Source organism: Macaca fascicularis, chromosome 16 (genome assembly GCF_037993035.2).
Source record: "Macaca fascicularis isolate 582-1 chromosome 16, T2T-MFA8v1.1".
NCBI lineage: Eukaryota > Metazoa > Chordata > Mammalia > Primates > Cercopithecidae > Macaca > Macaca fascicularis.
Window position 1 is genome coordinate 78,296,785 of NC_088390.1, and position 21,673 is coordinate 78,318,457.

Sequence of the window (21,673 nt, forward strand, 5' to 3'; positions counted from 1 at the left end):
CTTCAGGCACTCTAGCCTTGCTTTCTTCAGACATGATGTATTTTTGACTGCCTCGTGACCTGCACACTGGTTCTCTCTGCTGGACTGCCCTTCCCCTATATGCTGCTAAAGCATGTGCTTTCCTACATTTCAGTAAGATCTTTGCTTTAATGTCACTTTCTCAAAGAGTCTATCCTTGACCATGATTAACAAATAATACTTCCACGTGGCCACGCGCAGTGGCTTAAGCCTGTAATCCCAGCACTTTGGGAGGCCCAGGTGGGCGGATCACGACGTTAGGAGATTGAGACCATCCTGGCTAACACGGTGAAACCCTGTCTCTACTAAAAATACAAAAAGAAAAAACTTAGCCAGGCGTGGTGGTGGGCACCTGTAGTCCCAGCTACTCGGGAGGCTGAGGTGGGAGAATGGCATGAACCTGGGAGGTGGAGCTTGCAGTGTGCCAAGATTGCGCCACTGCACTCCAGCCTGGGTGACAGAGCGAGACTCTGTCTCAAAAAAAAAAAAAAAACAAAACAAACAAACAAAAAAAAACAAAACTTCCATTTTTCACTCCCTTCTGGTACATTCTATCCCCACACCCTGTATCATAGTGTTGACCAGTTCCTTCCCTTTACATGCATTGTAGACATACTTAATAGACTTCTCTGTACAATGGGAAGAAAAGAGAGAAGCCAAAGATGTCTCCTCTACTTGATACCTGAACAGATCCCAGGAGAACGGTGACACCTTTTACTGAGACGAGGAAACCTGTGGGAGGAGAGTATTTTAGGAGAAGAGTAAAGGGAAAAATTAAGATTTCCATTTTGGACATGTTATATTTAACATATCTATGAGATGTCAGGGTGGAGATGCCTGCTGGGCAGTTGGATATATGAGTCTGGAATTCAGGGGAGAGATTGGTTCTAAAGATAAAAATGTGTGAGTCATCAATATATAGATGGGTATGTAAAGCCATGATCCAGCCGATGAATTCCGCGAGGGAGTATAAATATTGGAGAGAAGAGGGCCAAGAGCTAAGCCCTGGTGTGAGCAACTATTAGAGAATGGGGGAAAGAAAGAGGCGAAACAAAACATAAGAAATTGAGAGAGAGATTCTATTAGGGTAATGGGAAAACCAGAAGAGGGTAGCATCCAAGAAGCCAAGTGAAGAAAGATTGCCATTCCCAGTGTTGCTGCAAGCTCCAGATAAGGACTCAGCCTTGGTCCTTCAATCTGGCCAAGGGCAGAGACAAGAGAAAAACAATGGCAACAAAACTCGTTTGCGACAGGGTCAAGAAGAGCTCATAAGGTGAAGGTGAAGAGGGGGAGGCAGAAATTATAGATGATTTCAAGGAGTTTTGTTAAAGAGCAAAAAGAGAATGAAGTGGTAGCAGGAAGAAGCTATGAGGAAAGGGGGAGATTATCTAGAATGGGAGAGATCCCAGTGTATTTGCAGGCTGATGAGAATGAGACACGAGAGAAAAGATGGTACAGAGGAGAGAAGAGATGATGGCTGGAGCAAAGTCCTTTAGCAGGCAATTCAGGGTGAATCTGGCCCACCAGCAATGGAGTAGGCCTCTGATGGGAGCAGGTACAGTCTGCAGGAAAAGTAGAATATGTGGGTACCCAAGGAGGTAGTGTGTGACTCATTTGTAGGTGGATGAGCATGTTCCCTTCTGCCTGCTTCTGTTTTCTCAGTGAATTGAAGGTGAGGTCATCAACTGAGAGTAAGGAAGTGAATGTCAGGAGAGAGGGCCTGTGACATAGCAGCCCTGGAGAGCAGGATTGTGAATCAACTGGGGAAGCGCAGTAGGACTGCCAGGCAGTGCGGGGGCCCTAGCGAGGTTTGCAGTCAAAAATCAACACGTGATCAGACAGCCTTGCTTTCTGTTTTTCTCCAGCCAGATCCAAGTACTTTGCAGGAGCAGAGGAGGTGAAAAGTCAAGCTGATGTATGGTAGATTTTCAACTCTGTAGGTGGGAGGGAGACATAGAAGCTGAGAGTTAAGCAAGGCAGGGATTATAACAAAAGGAAGAAGACAATGAGGACATGAAGGAGTTGAGGGAAGAGTGCCAAAGGGAAGGGACAATGGCTTAAAGGTCTTGGCAGGGTCAATGAATCACTGAGGTCAGCATAGTAAAGAGAATCCTCTGGAAGAGAGTGGGTTGTTGTTGGAGATGGAGATCCTTAAGAATGAGATTTGGGAGAAACAGCAGTCACTGAATGGCTGGGTAGGACCTTAGAAGGAGTGGCTGATGGAAGCATAGAAGACAGGGTCCTTGGAACAGAACAGACAAGGGACTGAGAGGCCTGAAGAGTGAAAGACCTATGTAATTGTTGAAACAACTGCGGGTGACGACAGGTGGGGTGCTTAGGGTGAAAGTGAGCCAGGTACAAAGTCTTCTGTAGCTAACAGGAAGGTCCAGGTTAACTCACCAAAGCAGAGGGTAGTTATGGCGTGGAGTCTAATACTGTGATCTTCAAAGGAACTGGGGTTGGGCATGGGGTAGAAGATGGAGAAATGGTTGGGAGGATGGGATGTGAAGCAAGCATGACACATCATCACCTCCTAGGCCCTACTTCCATAGCAGAAAAAGAAAAGCCATAGCTTCAGAAGGCTGGAAGGGAACCCAAGACCTCCAGGGATGACTGGTTTTAGTTGCAGCAGGCATTTGAAGAGAATATTCTTATTAACAGGTGAAGACATCGGTCATTTTGATAAGCAACTCTGAGCTATAGGGCACAGTGAAAAGGTTCTGAGGGAGTAGGGGATGGGGACGGGGGTAATATGGTTTAGCTCTGTGTCCCCACGCAAATCTCTCTTGAATTGTACTCCCATAATTCCCATGTGTTGGAAGGGCCCGATGGGATATAATTGAATCATGGGGGCAGTTTCTGTTTTCGTGGTAGTGAATACGTCTCACAAGATCTGATGGTTTTATCAGAGGTTTCCGCATTTGTATCTTCCTCATTCTCTCCGCCTGCTGCTATCCATGTAAGATGGGACTTGCTCCTGCTTGCCGTCCACCATGATTGTGAGGCTTCCCCAGCCATATGGAACTGTAAATCCAATTAAGCCTCTTTCTTTTGTAAATCGCCCTGTCTCGGGTATGTCTTTATCAGCAGTGTGAAAACAGACTAATACAGGAGACTTACTAGATTAGGTGATATAGAGAGCTAGAAGATGATAATGGTCTCTGTTTCCTAGGGCTGTTCTAACAGAGTACCAAAATCTCTGTGGCTTAGGACAACAGACATTTAATGTCTTGCAGCTCTGGAGGCCAAAATTCTGCAATCCAGGTGTCAGCAGCACTGTACTCCCTCGAAAATCTATAGGAGTCCGGGCACAGTGGCTCGTGCCTGTAATCCTAGCACTTTGGGAGGCTGAGGAGGGCGGATCACCTTAGGTAAGGAGTTCAAGACCAGCATGGCCAACATGGTGAAACTGCCTCTACTAAAAATATAAAAATTAGCTGGGTGTGATGGCACAAGTCAGTAATCCCAGATACTTGGGAGGCTGAGGCACGAGAATCACTTGAACCCGGGAGACAGTGAGCCGAGATCGTGCCACTGCACTCCAGCCTATGCAGAGAGTGACACTCTGTCTCAAAAAAATAAATACATAAAACCTGTAGGGGAAACTTCCTCACCTCTTCCAGCTTCTGATGGCCCTGGATGTTGCTTGGGTTGTGGCAGCATTGCCCCAATCTTCACAGGGTGTTTTACCTGTGTGTCTTTGCACAGTTCTCCTTGGACATGTCTGTGTCTAAACTTCTAAGGACACCAGTCATATTAGATTAGGCCCACCCTCATGACCTCATCTTAACTTGGTTAAATTTGTATCTTAGTCTATGCAAGCTGCTAGAATAAAAATACCATAAATGGAGTAGCATATAAGCCACAGAAGTTTATTTCTTACAGTTCTAGAGGAAGGGAAGTTTAAGATCAAGGCTCAGGCAGGTTTGGTGCCTGATGAGAGCCCTCTTCCTCATAGAGGGGACCTTCTAATTGTATTCCCCCATGGTGGAAAGGGAAAATTAGTTCCAATGGGCTCCTTTTATAAGAGCTCGAATTTCATTCATAAGGGTTCCACATTCCTAACTTCGTCACCTCCTAAAAGACTGTCTCCTAATATGATCACATTGGCTATCGGGTCTCAATGTATACATCTTCGAGGAACACAGACATTCAGACCACAGCCATCTGTAGAGACTCTATTTCCAAATAAGGTTACATTCTGAGGTGTTAGGGGTTAGGACTTTAACATATCTCTTGTGGGGGACACAATTAAACCCATAACAAGGTCTGAGTGACCAGAGATGTTTCTGTAGGCTTGGACTTTTAAGGGTCAACTGCAATGTAATACATGATGGGATGGGTCTTGATGGTTACTTGGGTAGGCAACCACCATTTTTCTCAGGATGCTTTCTGCAAGAGCTTATAGGGTAAGATGAATGGTATTACAACAGGGGATCAGTAGACTCAGAGAGGATACATTAATTCCAGGATGAACAGACATCTGCGGGCCTTATTTGCAGAAATTGTGTGGTGGTAGGCAGAGGAACTTACACTATTCTTCTCCCTGTTCCCTCTACTCACTATACTTCAGCTCCACTTGTCTATCTCTGCCTCAAAAGACTACAGATTGGGCAGCCCTAACCTTTCCAAAATCCAAAATGCTCCAACATCCAAAACTTTTTGAGCATTGACATGAGGCCACAAGTGGAAACTTCCATACCTAAGTACTTAATGAAAAATTTGTTTTATACACAACATTTTAAATATTTTATAAAATTACCTTCAGTCTAGGTATATATAAAACATACATTTTTTGTGTAGGTTTGGGTCTCATCTCCAAGATCTCATTATATGTATGCAAATATCCCAAAAATCGGAAAACAATCTGAGATCCAAAACACTTCTGGTCCCAAGCAATTCAGATAAGGGATGCTCAACCTGTACCTAGGTTGTTCCAGCCTCAAGGCCTGTGCACTTGTCATCCCTTTGCCTGGAATATTCTCTCTCGGAGCTTCCTCACGGCTGGCTCTCTCTCATCACAGAGAGCTCATCTTGGAGGCCACCTGCTTAGAAAAGCCTTCCCCGGCCATCACACCTAATGTACTGCCACCTCCTTCACTGTTGTCATTTTCCAAAAACATATTATTTTCATACTTGTTCATCTGCTTAATGTTAGTCTCTCCAATTATAAGGTTCACAAAAACTATTGTCCCCCACTGTCTTTGTTCAGCATTGACTCCCAATACACAGAATAATGCCTGGTGTGCACAGGGGCTAAATAGCAACCAAAGGAGCAATAGGAATAATCCTCTTTGATGGGATGAATAAATGTAAGCACACACAATGCATAAGTCATGTAACCTCCCTCGACCTCATTCATAAATAAGACTTTGACCCAGGTCTTATCTTTAAGATCCCTTCCAATATTATAATGCCAGTTATATAACAGCCTGATAGAATCTGAGAGACCCACAGGAATGTTGCTGCTCAACATGTACATTCCTATCCCAAGCCAAGAGAAGAAAGGTCCCATGTATTAGACCTTTTAAAAAAGTCTCTATCAGGTCAAGATAACTGATCCAATTTGAGCAAAGAATGGTTTAACTTACACACATTTCCTTAGACTTCACATTAATCCTTTAAGCTGCAGTTAGACCACATGCTTCAGAGGTAAGGCGAGGGAACACGATGATCCCACAGGTGCGGCATTGCTGACCCAGCCACCATTTTGGACCATTGGGTGAGTTCCATTTGGCTTTGACTTTTCTTATGTGTTTAGAGTATACATGGAGCTTCCTAAACTGTAGAAGTCATCTCATTGATCCAAGAATCCCTAAGACCTTTATCAATAATCTTAGTCCAATTTTTTGTTAAGGCATTGAAACTGACTGAGGTCAGCCATTCACTTCTTTTTGCAGCCATGATTAATCTAGTGCCAACTATGGCCCAGGTCCCAGGTCTTGAGCTGAGGAGGTGAGAATTCCATTCTTTTTCTCAAGCTCCAACATGTTTAATACTCCCTCCCTTCTAAACTCTGCTGAGCATAGGATCATCTGGTGTTCCACCCCCCTACTCACTTATGCTTTGGCCAAAAGATTCAAATGCCTGGAGAGGCAGTTTGAAATTTCAAAGGTCACAGTTATTTGGCAAAAGTCTCACTCTGCCTCACCGACTGTGGTCCTGTGTTGTCTCTTTTCCCGTTTCCAACTCTATGCCATTTCACTTTATTACAGAGGTATCTTTCCTTTTCCCCACATAGTTGCAGCGTAAGCTCCTCTCTTCTCTTCCCTTTCCCCTAATTCCAAAGCACAGATCCAGAACCCCCTCCTAGGCAGGTTAATGCCCCATTTGGGGTTGTAGGATCTTTACGAGGCTGAGAGATGGAAGCCAGCAGCCTAGCAGCTCTGCCGGAGAGAGGAAGCCACAACGCAGGGAAAGAGGCAGAAAGAGTCCGGGAGGCAAAGTCTGCCTTTTTTGATGACTGATCTAAGGGCTTCGTACTTGAACTTTTAGTTTTATAGTTCTATAAAAGGCAGCTGACAAAAGAGAACCCGTTTTGGGATGGTCCAGCTGGCCGGACTGAGCTGGGTGGGGCGGTCCCAACATATGAAAGCCAGGGCTGATTTTCATCCATGATGTCAGAGAGGCGATGGGATTCCCACTGAGCCAGAGGATAGGAGCGCAGACAGTCCCAGCCCTGGCCCTGCCAATGCCGGCAACAGTTTCAATCCTGGCTTCCTGGCTCTTCTGCAGGATCCTTTTCCTCCTCGGAGACTCTTTGCAGCGTTTGGAAGGGAAGCTCTCTCGCTCAGCCTGCGGGTGTCTGCTGAGGCAAGAGAGCCGCTGGCCTCCCTCCTGGCTCCCCCACACCTCTGCTTGGCCCAGCTCTGTTTCCTTTCATTTCAGTGGAGGATGCAGGGAGACTCATGGGGCTGGCTGGACAGAGGCCCACAGCATTTTACAGACCTATAGTCCTGAGCTCTTACACTCCAGCCCCCCACTTCTGGATTTGGTCGGGGGCAATCTCTGCTCCCTTCTCTGACTCAGACGCAGACCCTGGACTCCAGGACTGGAGAAGCTACCCAACATATGAAAAGTACTTGGGGTGGATGGTTGTTTTCAATTAAATCTAACCTGAAGAAACATGGGGGGTTTTTTGGTTGGTGTGTATGTGTGTTGTGGTTTTTTTTTTTTTTTCTTTTGGTTGTTTTTCTTTTTGCTTATTCACATCAAACTATTGCGCTGGCCCAAGCCTGCAGTTTCATGCGGACAAAGCAGGTCTCTCTCCAAGCCCTGGGGGCTGGGGGTGAAGCAACTGCTACTCACTCAGCCCTGACTCAGAGGAGGTTCCTTTTTCCTGGCCAGGAGCAGCACTGCCCAGTTCCAGGGAGAGGCTGGGAGGAGCAATGGAAGGGAGCCCAGAAGGGCAGTTGCAGAGGGTGCCGAGCACTGGTTTCCTGATTCACGAAGGTTTCAGAAGCCGAGTGGCTCTGGCCAGCAGGCAGGCCCCACGACGCACCTAATTTGCATGATCAGCTCCTTCCTTTGGAGACTGACCAGATTTACCCCATGAGCCCTGGTAGCAAGGCCAGGAGAACAGGGTTACAGCAAACTCCCAGGGTAACACTGCTGAGTGGCCTAAAGTACTGAGGCCATCTATCATCAAAAAATGATCATGCTATATACTATTTAAATTTGCTTTGGTGTATTCTTGGTGTTTCTTTGAGCTGTCCAGCAACACATCATTCCCGCGCTTATTCCTTCATCAAAATGCCAGATGTTATTTTCTAGACCTACTATGCGCTTGCTAGTTACTACTGAACAACAGAGAGGCATTTGGTAAGTGAGTCTGAAATAACATAGTGCCTTATTGATGAACAAATTCCCAGAAACCAGGGCTTTAAAAAAAAAAAAAAGGCTATAGGGGTATGTGTTTTCCTCTGTACCAAGTGGGGCTGGGCACTGGGGGTGGCCCTCTGACCCCCATGACCTATGTTTGGTGGTACACATGGTTCCCTCAAGACTGTCCCCTTCTTTCTAATAGGAAGGGTCCAGATTGGAGATAAAGTTCAAGAAATCTCCCAAGGAGAATGGAAATGGAGCTTCCTCTGCTGGAGCAATGAGGAGTATAGAACTTTCCACAGTCCACTTCCTCCCTTCTCTTCTTTTTGCTTTCCTTTGTTCATTTTGTATTCATTAAATATTCATTGAGTGGCAACTGATAGCCTCCTTATTATGAAGCATTGCTGTAAATTAAATATGTAAATCAAATATGTATAGTAAAAAAAGAAATCTAACAACAGAGCAACCCATAAGCTTGGTAAGAAATAAGGGGGGTGTATTTAGAGTGTTGCATAGTGTGTGGGTGCAGACACAGACCTCTCTTCTGACTATCTTAGTGAGGTCACAGAAAATGCTTGATTCAACAACATGCTTTTTAAGGCACTGTTTCATTATCTCATTTACCATTCCAGTGGTCCTAGAGAGCAGGACCAGGGGGGTTATCCCCATTATAAAGATGAATAAGCTGTGGTTTGCAGTTAAGTAACTTGCCTTTTTGTAGCCAAATATGTAGTTCCTGGCAGAAAAAGAACTTTAGGACTTAGAGTTACTATCAGAGGACTCCAGCAGCTGCACCAGACTGGGTAAATATTGCCCCATCAAAGGATGTATATTTTTCTTCCTTTTTTCTTAATGAATACTTTGGGTAGAGACAAAACTTAAAAGAGCATGCTAGTTGATCCATGTTCTAATACTGCCCACCTTAAAAGCCAGGGAGATGGTAGCATGAGAAGGACTTGGCCCACCATTGTTGGCTTTGAAGATGCAGAAGGGGCCAGGAGCTGAGGAATGCAGGCAGCCTCTAGAAGTTAAAAAGGCAAGGAAATGAATTCTTCCCAGGGAATCCAGAAAGAAACACAGCCCTGTCAATACCTTGATTTCAGCTCACTGAGACCCATTTCAGTTCTGACTTCCAGAACTGTAAGATAATACATTCAGGTTGTTTTAGGCCGTTAATTTTGTGTTCATGTTACAGCATCTAGTTGAAACTAATACAGAAGGATAAATTTCAGTCTGGATAACCCTGGCTGAATTCCCACTGGTCACCCCACAAGCATATGTATGGATAATTGCCTGTACACGTGAGTTACGAAACAAGATGGCTATGAGGGCTTTGAGAATTTCCCAGTCTAGCTAATTCCCTGAGACCACTTACAGGATATTCCTATGCCAGGGCTAATCAGCATTAGTGAATCTGGCTCCTTGCTGCCTCCCTCCATCGTTTTTAACAGTGGTTTGCCACTGAGGCCAATACCAGGTTAAGGGGCCCAGCTGTAGAGCACATGGACAGGGTAACAACTGTGCCACACAAGAGACCTCATGGCTCCCATTTGTTGGCAAAATGCAGCTTCAACAAGTTACAACCTGTAAAAGAAACCACAAAGCCCAGAGCTCTTTGAGAAAGTCAGAACCATGGACATCAAACAGGCAAGTTTGATTGCACCTCCAGGAACTCCTGATATCAAGACATCTTCTCCACCTACCTGTGGACAGAGGGCAGGCAGTCATACCTGGTATGATGCTAATTTTGGCAGTCAATAGAGGCTGAAGGTGATCATGACCCCATCTGTGAAACTCATAGGAAACCCTCAGCAGAGGTGGGCATAAGGATATACAAAACTCCAGGCTCTTTGCCTGGAAGGCCATGCAAGCACCCTGTAAGTCAGAATTATGGAAAGGCACTTGGTGCTTGGCAGATAAACTGTAAGCCAGAAGATGCTTTCTTGCTTACTTTTTCCCCTTAAGAAAACTCAATTTTATAACTTAATCGTACAGATGAGCATATGAGGAAGTGGTCCTTGTTCTCAGAATAAGTTAAGAGTTCAAAGCCCTGTGGTCTATTTCTCTTCTCTACCTCTCCCTGGTTGTGGGACCCCTCAGCCTCCTTGAGCCCCATCTGGCTCCTTTGCAAAGGGGAGATAATGGTACATTCATTGTGTGGCTTGGAAGATGTAATGAGAAAATGATTGAAAAATGACTAGCACATTACAGATAATCAATGAATATTAACTTCCTTGTTTCAATCCTACTCGTCTGTATAAGATTAAGGTATATTACCCATATTGGTCCTGATCCTTCACTGGGATGAAGGATCTAGCCGTCTGCCTTTAAAAGTGACCCTAAATAGTTCCCAAAATGGCAGGAACTATTATGTTTTAAAAATAAACAGTGAAGCTGGATGCAGTGGCTCACGCCTGTAATACCAACACTTTGGGAGGCTGAGGCAGGCAGATCAGCTGATGTCAGGAGTTCGAGACCAGCCTGGCCAGCATGGCAAAACCCTGTCTCTACTAAAAATACAAAAGTTACCTGACATAGAGGTGAGCACCTGTAATCCCAGCTACTTGGGAGGCTGAGGCAGGAGAATTGCTTGAACCCAGGAGGCAGAGGTTTTAGTGAGCCAAGATGGCACCACTGCACTCCAGCCTGGGTGACAAAGCCAGACTCTGTCTCAAAAAAAAAAAAAAAAAAAAAAAAAAAAAAAAAAAATCAACAGTGGATCATACAGGTTCTACAGCTCCTATTGGCCCACCTTGCCTTCTGACCCCTCAAGCCCTCTTGCTTTTTTTTTTTTTTTTTTTTTTTGAGACGGAGTTTCACTCTTGTCGCCCAGGCTGGAGTGCAGTGGTGTGATCTCAGCTCACTGCAACCTCTGCCTCCCGGATTCAAGCAATTCTCCTGCCTCAGCCTCCTGAGTAGCTGGGATTATAGGCGTGCGCCACCATGGCCAGCTAATTTTTTGTATTTTTAGCGGAGATGAAGTTGGGTTTCATCATGTTGGCCAGGCTGGTCTTAAACTCCTGACCTCAGGTGATCCACCCACCTTGACCTCCCATAGTGCAGGGATTACAGGCGTGAGCCACCACGCCCAGCCACCCACTTGCTTTTATTCTGTCCTCAGCAGTGATGCGAACTGTTCCTACCTTCTGCCTACACAGAGTACAGCTCTTTGCAGTTCCTTGAGACTGTTTCCTCCATGTCACATGGGTGGCATTTAGGAGGATCTTGATTGAAGATATGTGTTTACTGAAGTGTTGTTAGTCTTCAGGAATTCAAATTCTCACATCCAATGTCATGCTATAAAAAGATTCATTCACCGAGTACCCATAACACATTCCTTCTCTCCACACTTACAGGAACAGAAGGATGCCATGATGGTTTAATCAGGGAAGCATGTCCCAAAGATGATTGCCTGTGGGCTCCTGGGTCTCAAATTTGACCCAAGGCTGGGATGATGGAATGTCATTCCCATCTGGTAACTGGTTTCTTGGCTTAGGAGACAGAAACCCAAATCTCTGGGCCAGGCTCTCAACAGGCCTTCCCTTCTATCATTTTTACTTGTCCCCTAAACCTTGTCCCTGGAAGTAGAGATGACTCTTTGGTGCCTGTGTCCCTAGAACAGGAACATAATTCTTTTTAATGATGCATTCTCTGAATTATCCCACAACCACCAGAGGTAGGAGAAAGAGAGGGGAGACAGAACACTTACTGTTGTAAGCTCTTTAGGGTCACTGCCATGAGCTTGGCTCAGGGTCTGGTTCTGCTCAACAATTTGCAGCACTTTCTCTAGGCCTTGGTTTCTCCTCTGTAAAATGGCATGGGCACTAACCTGAAATTAGACGAGAGGATTTCACTATTTCCCTATTATTTCACTTTTGTAAAATAGTGGGTAGTTCTTGATCCCTTACTATTTGCCAAAGATCTTCTTCCTAAAAATTTGTACATGTCAACATGTTGAATCTACATAACACTCCTATGACTGGGTATATTTTTAATTCCTATTTTACAAAATGAGGAAAGTGAGGCTTAGCAAGGTTTGGTAACTTACACAAAGTCATCTCAACTAATAAGAGGTGAACCTAGAGGTATCATTTCAGAGAATATTCTCACCTTTACATATTTTTATCTCTAAATAGTTGTTCAAGATAGCTTCTTAGAAGTGCTATTTCTAGATCAAAAGGTATAACCTTCTGTTCTTTTTAAGGTTCTAATGTGTATTGACAAATTGTTTTACATGAACATTCCCCACCAATAGTACATGACACTGTTCAAATCAAGACACCCTGACTCCAAACACTGTTACATTATTCTAGTTTATTTTGCTGTTCTTTGCTAGCTAGTGAGGCTAAACGTCTATATGTTCGTATGTTGATACCTTTGTGCTTTCTTCAGTGAAATGTCTATTTGTACCCTCTGCCTATTGCCAACTCAGTTTTTTCAATAAGTTTGGAAGGATCTTTTTAATACTTAAGGATATGATTCTTCCCCTTACTATATTTGTGTCAAGCGTTTTGTTTCTGAGTTTGCTGTTTGCCTTTTAATTATTTTGTAATGCTTTTCATGGAAAGATGAATTAGCAGAGTTTCTCCATAAAGGGCCAGATAGTAAATATTTTAGGCTTTGTGGGCCATATGTTCTCTATCACAACTACTCAGTGCTGCCATTGTAACTGGGAAGCAAGGATAGATGATACAAAACCTAATGGGTGTGGCTGGATTTGGGCTGTGGGTCATAGTTTGCAGAGCCTTGATGTAAACAATTTTTAATTCTTACGTTAGAAAACCCACCAATTGCTCCTCTTTCAGATTTTTTCCACTGCTTTTACATGCATGTAACCCAGATACTTGAGAGGCAGCTTCTGCTCTGTGGAGACTGGTGAAATCCAGCCCAAACTCCAATGTGGTACTTGGTGATAGTTCAATATCTTGCCCTTCCCTGTCACTTCTTCCACCTACCCTCCACACACATGTCTTCACACTCCTTTCCTTTCCTTCCTTTTGTTTCTCTTTTGGGCGTCTTCCTCCCTTCCTTATTGGAGTATCAAGCAAACTCTTCTCCTTGTCTCCAGCAGGGAGAGTTTATCACACTCAGGCCCCTTAGTTGCCTCCCGTTCTAGTTGCTGGAACTTTTTCTAACAAATGAGTTCCATTCATAAGTAGAAGTGGAATTGTGGTGAATACAATTTTCCCCATCTCATCATACACAGGCAAACTAATCCAAACTCAAGATCAGAGATCTACCCATCTATGTTTTATTTTGGGTTCTTTTTGTGCATTCGACTATTTAGCCCTTTTGGTCTTTATATTGTGGTGTATGCTTTGAGAAAAGATGCCAACTTTACTTCAAATACTTAACCACTTATCCCAAAAATAGACTTTAGTATACAAAGAAAAATGAGTTTATGATTACATTTGGCATTCAAAATTAGAGCAGAAAGAATCGTTAAATAATGCAGGGACATCTCTGCACATTTCTCTGCCTATCAGTTTTTCTACCACCACCATGCTGTTTTGATTATAATCTACCATAATAGCTCTAAAAATTTCCCTTGGCTACTTTACCATTTCTCCTTCCAGATAAATGTTAGAATCACCTTGATCCACACTATTAGGATTTTCATTAACATTATTTAAATCATAACATAATGGAAGAATATATATCCTTAATCATTTAATCTTCTGACCAAGGAATACCTATGCAAATCTTTTTGTGTGATTTTTACATCAATCATGGTTAGTGAAAGAACCTTTTATTTCCTTTTGTTTAAAAATGGCCATAGTTCTTTTATTGGGTCTTTGTTTTCTCCCCTCCATGTTGATCATTTTTCTTTTTGTCTTGTCTCACTATTTTTAACCTCTCTCTCTGCAGTCTGGGAGTTTCTTGAATTTGCTTCATATCATTGATTACATTTTTTACAGTATCAGTTCCACTCTTTACCATCTCCAAGACAAACATCATTTCTAATATTACAAATTCTGCTTCTTTGCAGTTATTCTATTTCTCTTCAAACTCCTTTTTATTCTTTACTGACTTTGTTCTACTCAGAGGAATTAAGAATGATTGGACTCTATGAAACCAAAAGTATAATCCAAGAGGAGGAAAGAACACGTTAAAATGAAAAGACTGAGAAACAAAGCGGTTTTTTTATTCTTTTTCTTTTTGAATTATATTGCTTTCTATAGAAAGTAATTTCCAGAAGTATACTTTTTCTTTCATTTTCAGGGTAAAGTAGTTTCTTAGTGTGAGACTTTTTTCTCCCATAAGTATGTTGTCTTTTTTTTCTCTTTCTCTTGGAATGAAGAGACTTGTATCTCTCAGGAGTGTTTGCAAGTGGCTTCTGCCTTTGGATTTCCCTTAGTTGCTCTCACCATTCACCTACAGACTGATTGAAACTGCATCTTAACTGGAGGGTAAATTGAAAATGTAAATGAACCCATAAATCCACGAATTATAGAGGGACAGGTTAATGAACACATTCCCCAACTCCCTCTCCAAAAACACGATGAAGATTCCTGCCAAGATGTTCATGGACTTCCAGGTCTAAGACTACAGTATGCTGTGATCTACAGATGGTGACATTTGTTAAGTGCTCCTCTGAGATGTCGGAGATATACCCCATATAACTCTGCAGCAGGACTGCACAGAGCCATGGGAACCGGCCAGGGGTGTAGGAGGCAGAACTACTCTGGCCCAAGATCTCATTTCCAGGCACAGAAGATGCAAGCAGCGACTCAGCCTGTGACTCAGTGATTCCTAGCTGTGTGGGTGCTGATTACATGAATCCCAAAGGTTAAACACGGGCCACAGGGCACTGAGTATTGGTCTTGTGCAACACAAGAGCTAGGTGGGGGCCAGAAGGACCCTTGAAAGGAGGTACTAACTATGCCCCCTTGGGATCCAGTGGCAGGTGTGGTAACATTAAAATGGGATGGGAGAAAGTGAATTATGAAGCCCCACACAGCTACTTTGTATCTCTAGTCAGGCATGAAAGCATTTTTCTGAAGGGCAGTATCACGTAGTGGTTAAAAGCTCAAAGTCTGTCTCAGACGTAGGAATTTCTATGAGTCTGCCATTTTGGTTTGCCTCCTCATGAAGGGGAGGGAGGAGTACCAGCTTACCAGCTTGCCATTGGGCCGTGCGGCTAGTTTCAGCCAATAAGCTGTGAGCGGAAGTGATCTGTGTCTTTCCCGGAATATGACCGCTGGTGAGACTTCCCAGCACTCTTTTCCCTGCTACGGCAGCCATGGCGCTGTGTTCCCCGGTTGTGACGTTTCAAGGTAGTAAAGCCTCCCTTATTCTGGGCCTTTGAGTAATTGTCTAGGTGTGTAACGTAAGTAACAATAAACCTGTTGCATCGTGCCATATAATTGGAGGGTTGTAGGTGAGTTTTGAGTGTTATTGGTGGGTTTTGATTACTGCAGCATAACCTAGTTTATTTTTACAAATACAATCTCTTATTAACTGAGTGATCATGAGCAACTCCGAACTTCTGAGTATCGATTTCCTCATTTGTCAAAGGGAGAAAATTGCAGCACTCGCCTCATAAAATGGATAAAAAACATATTGCTTGTAAAGTGCCTAGGGACATGTCCAGTACATAATAAGTGCCTTACAAATGTTACCTCTTAGCCAAATTTGATTGTCCAGGAGATAGAAAGCAAAAAGAGAACTCATCTGTCAAATTATCTCAACTCATGTCTGAAAAGAGAATCAAAAGTCTGAAAAAAGAATCAAAAGAGTGAGAGAGAGAGGACAAAAAGGAGAGAGAAAGGAGAGAGAGAGAGTAGATGCCCTTTGAAAACATATCTCATTTACAGAGCGGTTAATGGGATCCTCATCAAAACAACCAACACTTTATTGCCCAAATCACATATGCCAATGTGTTCAAAGCCCCATGAAATCTGAACTACTTCAACTATTTTCAGATAAATAGCTGCCGTGAAAAAAAAAAAAGCTTTAACTCCCCAGACCAACATTCTTCTGCGTCATTCCTCTCCCTCCTAAATATATCCTAAGATAGGCAGTGGCAGACCTCTGGGAAAGCAAGAATGATTTCTAGAAGCTTTTCCTTAGGTTCTCACAGCAGGGAGGAAAGCAGGCTCAGGGTGTGGCATCCCTGCCTGCCTTCTCCACACACACATTCTCCTTGGGGTGTCTCAGCATACCAGAGGTGTGGTTAAGGTGAGTATCACTCCACCCATCAGATGTCTTCTTGGCCAAGCCTCATATGACCCAAACTCTCATAAATAAAACTGTGCAGTAGCAGGAATGATGGGGAAGTATTGACTGTCCTCTGTTGCCTTCCCCAATAGAGTGCTGCATGTGTCAATAACAATCTGCCCTCAACAAAATCATCTTTTTCTAAACAATTCCTTGAAAGTCTCCTATTCAAGTATCCCCTGGCCCAGGCAAGCTTGTTGAGTGAGGCCTGCCACCATCACAACCCAGATGTGGTGACAAAGGGCCACAAAGCTCGGGAAGGCCTCACTCCGGGGCTGCAGGGTGCTTCCCAAGCATCACACTTGGGAGAGCCAGCTTCTCAATGGGTGCTGTTCTGGTTTGTCCTGACTGTAACCACATAGTGGGGTCACCAATGTCCTGGGACATTTTTGCAGTTCTTTGGAGCTAACGTGGCATAGTTTAGCTCAGAATCTGAGCCCCTTTCTCTGGTGAGGATAATATCACAGAGATCAAGTTTTCCCAAACACCCAGCCAGCTCCCTACTAAAAAAACACATGAACCTTCCATTTACATCCGTGTTGGGTTACCAACATCCTCCTCTGAACCAACATCCAAGAAAGACTCCCCTTAAGAATTAAAGACACAGCCTGCCTGGGAACCTGGAAACAAAAATTATTTGCATCCATAGAGACAGTGTCCAAAGCCCATGCTTAGGTCTTTCAAAGTGGCAGAGTCAAAGATGAAATCATTGGACCCCAGGCAGAATTTTTTTCAACCTCACTTCAAAGGGAGCAACATTTCTGTAGGCCCTCCACAAAAATGGGATAAATGGTCCTATTACCTTGACTTGATTGGTGGTGGAGGATAAAATGAAGACCCTATTTCCTCCACTCCCCATCTATACTTTGATTCTTGTAGATATGCATCCGTCTACCTCTATCTGTTCTGTCAAGTGCAGAGAGAAGATGGGAACTTTTCCAAGAAGTCTAAACCAAGTTAGAAAAAATCTCATCACACAAGACCTAGAAGCCTCCAGTTGTGGAACTCTCCAGTCCACAAGCCCAATTCCAATAGCAGATTGAAGGGTCTGGAAAGAAAAAGAGGTGGGAAACTCATTCATTCTTCTGTATTTTTATGCTCTCTCTGCCTCTTAGATGTTTTTCATACTACATTCATGATTCATAGAATTCTAGGATTCATGAATTCATACTAGATTCATACTACGTTCATGTTGAGACCTCTAAAAGGGCATCACTAAGCCTGGTTTCTGTTTTATGCACTCAGTGCTTCATCAGACTCACAAGAAAGTCCAGAAACATCCTGGGAAAGTGGAAAGTAGAATGCGGAGTATCCCCTTTTGTTTCTCCTCACAGTCCTAAATTTCTTCTCTTACCCATAATGACTCCAAGAAGCTATAAGATATAAAATAATAATTGATGGACTATAATTTCTTTTATCATTCTAAAGTTCTATAGTTCTAGATTTTAATGATATTAAGATCATCTGAATCTAGTCCACAACATAGCAATCAGTCATTTGACATTTCTCACTGACCCTCCCCACAACCTCCGGCCTAGTAGTGTAGCTCAAAGATAAAAAGAACTGGTTCTTCCTTGCTAAGACTGTTTATCTAGGGTTAAATTTCTGAAATGGATTTCTATAATTCATGGAACTCATTAACAAACCCCAAGTAACTAACATCCACTGATCCAATGTTTTCTTTCCACAGGCTGCTTCTATCATTCAAGACAGTAAAAAAAAAAAAAAAAAAAAAAAAAATCAATGACATTTCTTTCCTGAACTTTTTTCCAGTTGATTTTACAGATGGGGCCCTCACTATGTACAATGCCATGTAGTTCACAACTAAAAGAATGCATTTCTTTTTTTTTTTTTTTTTTTTTGGACGGAGTCTGGCTCTGTCGCCCAGGCTGGAGTGCAGTGGCGCAATCTCGGCTCACTGCAAGTTCCGCCTCCTGGATTCACGCCATTCTCCTACTTCAGCCTCCCAAGTAGCTGGGACTACAGGCACCCACCACCTCTCCCAGCTAATTTTTTGTATGTTTCGTAGAGACGGGTTTTCACCGTGTTAGACAGGATGGTCTTGATCTCCTGACCTCATGATCCACCCACCTCGGCCTCCCAAAGTGCTGGGATTACAGGCGTGAGCCACCGCTCCCAGCCAAAAGAATGCATTTCTATGTGGACAAACTTGTAGCTACATTGAACTCTATCAGATAATGTATAAATTTCAGAGGGGAAAAAAAGGTCCTTTTCTTGTAAAGGCTATTCCGACCCTTTTGGAAGTCCTCATATTACAAATAACAAACATTGAGCACATACTGTGCACAAAACAATTTTGGTCTGTATATTTTTCCCATAATATTTTCATATTTCGTTTATTTCTCTATGTCTTCTATTCCCCTAAAAAGCTCTTATTCTGAAATGAAACTTTTTTTTTTTAAAGAAGCAATGCTTTCTCACCTTTCAAGCCTAGTCCATGTTCTTAAAGTCGCAGAGAGTTGTCTTTCAGAGTCCTCTTCAATGCCACCCCCCGTCCCAAACAACCACCAATTTTCAAGGGACAGTAAATCATCTATTTCCACACTGAAACTGAAACTGACAACTGCTGAGAGCATCTGCCAAAGGGTGTGTCATAGCCAAAGGCAGTTAGAGTCCCGACCAGCATCCTGTTCTCAGACTTGGGGACCTGAGATGCCACTGGAATTTGCCTAAATGCCAGAATCAATAGCAGAGCTCCCAGTGGAAAGTTCAGGACATCCCCCTTACCACTCCCTCAACCTGCTGAATACAACACGCTTCTTGCAGGAAGATGCCGTGGTAATCAACCAGGGGACCCCTAGAGATGCCGTACTTGTAACCAGTCAGAATCCACCATTCCCCATGGCAGTGTGCTTATGTATTATTTATCTCACTTTTTAAGGTGGGAGAACCTGTCTAGTCTGTAATACTATTTGAAATAATCACCTTTGGTATGCATCCTCCTTTATTAAAGGTGCTTATATGTTGACATCCTGCTTTCTCTGTTTACATTTCCTTGACTTTCAGTCTTCAAGAGAATACATGAAAACCTAAAATATCACCATCACAGACTTCAAGGCAAGTTTTAAGACAGAAATGCTTGATTTAATTTGGTGTATTACATCTATTTAATGGATGAGAAACATGTTCCTTAGATGGAATGAGTTGAAGAAAGAAATCAATCAGGATTGATGAATAAACCAGATTGCCTTCCAGGTCTTTCCAAGTTACTGGAGCCACACTGTGGCTTTGTTTGGCTTAGAGGAAATTCCCACTACGTCAGCAGAAACACATAGAATGATGACACTAAACAGAACTTTAAAAAAAAAAATCTGCAATTGTGTTTATTATCTCAAAATTCAAAGTATCTAATTTGGAAATTTTTTTATAATTGTGTATACATGTACACACAAGAGAGGAAAGTGATATAGTGATACAAACAGATCATTAGTACTCCAGAGAGGTGGGACATTGAAGATAAATTAAAGAAGCCTTTACTAAAGTAAAACAACTTGGCTGAAGTCTCACCATAAGAGAGATCCATGGAATCAATGCTAAAGTCTCAGCAACAGCCTGCAAGAATTAAGGAAAATACTCTGCTGAGATATACACCATGTGCTAAGACTACTGTCTGAAGCTATACAGTACACACAAGCTAGCTTCTTTTTTTAACCCATGTGATGCTACATTTGACAAGGGAAGATAGTAGTTTGAGTAAGGCATTAATTGCTTTAGTAAAGCGGTAAAATAGAATTTCGAATATATGAGCTACTTAACTTTTACACCAGATTATCATGTACAGTCTGGCCAGTCTGCAGTGTGTTCTGTAACACTCCATTTTTAACCTGCTTCTCTTCCTTATGCTTCATTAAACACAAATGCCTGCAGAGGATGTGTACTTCTTTTAAATGCATGGAACAAACCAGGTATAAAAGAGAGATGACCAGCTACTTACGTTGCAACTAAAGATGATAGGCCATCTTGCATTGTCTTTTAACACTAAACAATGCCTGCCTGTCTTCACACTGTACATATGAGGCAGCTAATTTTAGATTCTCTGCTTCTACACACTCATGCTGTGAAAATGTAAGCACACCCTCAGCTTTAACTGTCACTTGTATGCTGTTGGTTGACAACTCTCCAATCTATTTTTTCCAGTTCTTATATTTCTGCAAAATTCTACAAGTTCATCTGACTGTCTGGTAAACATCTCCACTTAGGTGTCTGACAAGCATCTCAAATGTAATATCTATCATGCCAAACCAAAGTCTGCTTCACAAGGAGAATTAGAGCCTCATGGCATATATATTAAGGGAGAGTCTGCAGTTCAATTAACATCCAACCCCTAACCCTTTCCTATCATATCCTACAAGATCCCTCCTTATCTTCTCTCGCCCTCCCTGACACTCACTCTGCCCCAAGCACATGGGACCTTCATTACATTCACAAGTCTGGATCACTCCAACCAGGAAGACTTTGCATTTGCAGTTCACTTTCTAGATGCTTCTCTAATATTTACATGTCTGTGCTCTGATAACCACACAAGTCTCAGCTCAAAGGAAGCTCTTCCAAGAGGATTTTCTTGTTCCAGAGGCTCCTCTTTCCCTCTCTATTGCTGTACCCTGATTTATCTTATTTATGTTATCTTCAATATCAAAAGCTCTTGTTCCTTTTAAAAATGCTTTATTCCCCCCAACGACAGCAGCAACTTTGCCCACCTTAGTTAATATTACGTTGGAGCAGTGCTGACATGTAGTGGGCCTTCACTAAATGTGTTGAACAGATGAATGAGTGAATGAATCCATGAATCATCATTCCCCTCTAGACTTCCCCCTTCTTCCTCCACCTTGGCAAATGTTGCTGCCATTCACCCAATTACTCCAGCCAAAAAGCTGGGTTTCATCCTAGGTACTTCTCTTACTTAAACCCATTATAAAATTATCCCCCAAAATTTTCTTCTGAAGTATTTCTGAAATCTAACCCCTCCCCACTGTCTCTGGGTCACTGACTTAGTTGAAAGAACCCTCTTTGTGCACCACAAAGATCATCCTTCTTGATTTCAATCCCTTCCACTCAATTGAACCTTGCTAATTTACCGTGTTGATCTAAATTTGATCATATCACTTCCCTTCTCAACAGTCCTTCAATGGCTTCTCATTGTTTAAGGGTAAAATATGAATTCCCTATTATGTTCTGTTAGGTTTTTCATGAGCTGTACCCTGTATGCCAATCTAGTCTCTTCCCCCACTACCTCTTGCCTATCGACTTCAAGCATATGGCATGTGCTCTCCTTCCACTCCTTGGTTGGCTCTGCTCAGGAGCTCTATTCTACCTGAAAAGCCCATCACACATACATGGACCTACTGTGTGATAAATTGCTACTAACTAGTAAAGGCTTAGCTCAGGCATTTTCCAACTTGTCCAATCTCACATATCAGATTTTTCACATCGTAATACTCTTTTTACATGTCTGTTTTCTCTTCTTAGACTATGAAGTCTTTGAGGGGCTGTGCCTTCTTCTGCCTTTTTTTAGAATCTAGTATATGACCTAGCCCTTAGAAGGTACTTTAAAATGTTTGTTCTCATGGAATTAGTAGGTAGAGGTATGTCA